This window comes from Centruroides sculpturatus, unplaced genomic scaffold (genome assembly GCF_000671375.1).
Source record: "Centruroides sculpturatus isolate CEXI.00-Female unplaced genomic scaffold, Cexi_2.0 scaffold114, whole genome shotgun sequence".
NCBI classification, from domain to species: domain Eukaryota; kingdom Metazoa; phylum Arthropoda; class Arachnida; order Scorpiones; family Buthidae; genus Centruroides; species Centruroides sculpturatus.
Window position 1 is genome coordinate 168,847 of NW_019384417.1, and position 2,974 is coordinate 171,820.

Consider the following 2,974-nt stretch of genomic DNA (forward strand, 5'->3'; position numbering starts at 1 on the left):
GAAGACTATTGTATCGTTAAAAATTATTTTTTTTATTTTGTACAAACAAAATAAATATATTGAAAAATATAAAAACAATAAAAAATTATACTTCAGAAGTTAATTTAGTATCAAAAACGTAAAATATTTAAGTATGGGCTACTCAAATATAGCCAAGACATAGCCAAAAATTGCAGCGCCACATCACTAGCGAAAATTTAAATTTCCGACCGGAATTCTTTCGGATATTTGACTTTCGGATAATCGACGCTCTACTGTACTCGTATTTTACAACAATTTATTTTAATATAATTTATAAAATCAAACCATTGGCGTTTTTCAGCTGCATGTCTTTTTGTGAACAAATTAACAACTATATTAAGTGATCAAATTACAGTCGACCCCCTAATAACACTGTTGATTTTTCCGTTTTATATGAATTCCATGTTGTACGAGTCACTTAGATTTTACAAATACGTGAGCCGTTCACAGCCCGGCACGCGTATTTGTAAAATCTAAGTGACTCGTGCAACATGGAATTCATATAAAACGGAATAATCAACAGTGTTATAGGGGGTCGACTGTATTAATCGTTTTTGTTTTTTGAAGTATTATTATGAAAATTTATAAGGTTTTCTTCTTTTAGAGGGAGGAAGATTTTTGTTTTCATAAACTTTTTGAGTAGTATTTTTTATGTTCAACTGAAAATAATTTTCTTTTTGGAGAAGTATTTTTTGTTCAATTCAAAATAATTGTCTTTTTTGTCATTAAATTTATGGTAACCAATGATAAATATTCATAAAAAAATTGAAAATATACAAGGAATAATAATTACTAAGATACGTCAGCGGTATAATTGTAATTTTTGACGATAACAGTATAACGATAAAAACAGTATAAAGTAGCTATTCACAAAGTGTGCGCCGCAAAGTATTAGAGATCCGCGAGTTCCTTACAGGGGCGCCGAGAAATATAACATTTTCATAAATTTACATCCACTTTCAATCCAGTGTGATAAGATGCGAGATCCAGCAGACCTGATGCAAATCATTAACTCAGCAATAAAGGTGGCACATACAATTGCAAAATGTTAAAAGCCTCATACCATTGCAGAAAAACTCATTTACCGGCTGCTGTTAATATGATGAACATTATGATCAGTGGGTCTGCTGGGTAGCAGCTTTCAAAAGTGCCTCTGTCTATTAAAATGATTTTTTCAGCATTAAAATTTCTTTTATGTAAAATTAGTATGTACAGTGGGAGGGAGATGGCGATTTTTCGCCGGGCCGAAGAAAACTTTGGGGCCCTTCCTCTACAAAATTAATGTTATTTTTACTAACAGCAAATAAAATTTTCAAGTCTGTTTTTATTAATAAGAAAGCATTCAACGTATGTCATTTGTTCAAAAATAAATAAGTAAATAACAGATAAAAGGAGCAACTCCACCCGTTAAGACCCATACAATCTCTCACTAGTAAAGTATCCTATAACTAGCTGCGTGTGCCCAGCGTTGCTCGTGCTTTTGAGGATATTGGCGAGGTTGAGTTAGGAGATTGATAAAAACAACAGACTTAATAACCAAAATGTACATTTATTGATCTCACTATTTACAATAGTTAAATTGCAAAACACAAATAAAATAAAATAAATAAATTACTAGGGCTAAAGTTAACAGGAGGCAAGATACCGACATGCTTGTCCCGTATACTTAACATTGTAAGTTTGCCACTTTGCCACACCTAAACCATTGTATCTTTCTGAAATCTTTCTTCATTAGCATCATCTACAGGATAGGAGCTTTAATTTGATATCTTAACCATAGATTTAGCCCCGGTTGTTTATTCAAATTAAGCCTTACAATCTAAAACATTCTTTCAATTAATGTTTAGAACATAGCCTATTTAGCTAATGAGCAAATGATAAAATTATTATTATTATTATTATTAACGTTTAGTAATACTGTGAATTTTTTCTTTGACATAAATTAATACTAAAGCAAACTGCAATACATTATTTTACAATAGCAATAAATATTACGTAATTCTACACTACAGCTTATTGTACTTTACATTAATCTATTGCAGTTCATTACTATGAAATCTTCATCATATTCAAGTAAAACTTACACGTGTATTTGCTAAATTGTTTAAATACAACACTTAATAATAGAAAACATACTACGTGATTACGTTGTGTACATATATAAATCGATACATCTTTCTATAACATTTCTTATTTGCCATATAGTGTAATAATTTAAAATACTCGTACTTTATGCAAATAAATCTAAATAAAAAGCTTAAATTTTAAAGAAATTATCTTGCATTTCAAAGTATTTTTTTCAGGTATTTTGGTGCATGTTTCTTAATGTTCATTATCAATAACGTGATTGTCTTTCTCTCTAGTTTTTATACTAAATTTAATGGCATATTAACTTGATAAATAGTCATTTAAATTTTTTTTTTGAATAATCCCGGAAAACCATTAAAAATAATCGATTCGTTATTTTTAAAGAAATTATCGTTTCCGGACGGTTTGTTACATTTTCCTTCTGGATTTTGGACATTTCTGATATTCAGCAATCCTTCAAATATGGAATGAAGACAACTCGCCATCTACAAGTATATATAAAAAAATGCTTTATTGGTGGTTTGAAAGATTCAAACCACCAATAAAACAGTTTTAAACTTAGCATTTATGACAGCCCAGGCATTAATTCATTAGAAATTTCAACAAATTATTTGATAGCACTAGTCTTTGGTGTAATGCAAAAATTTACCTTAATAGGAAACTTTTTTGTGATGCAAAAGAAACCCACAATAGAAAATGTCAGAGAAACTTTTCCAAATCTTTTCATGAAGTTTACAATCTGTTCAATAGAAATTCGAATTATTAATTCCTACTTTTATAAAATAAACAACAATATTTGAAATGATTCATACTTTTAATTTGTATTTTATATCCAAATTCGAAGCAGAAAATTTTCTAATATCTT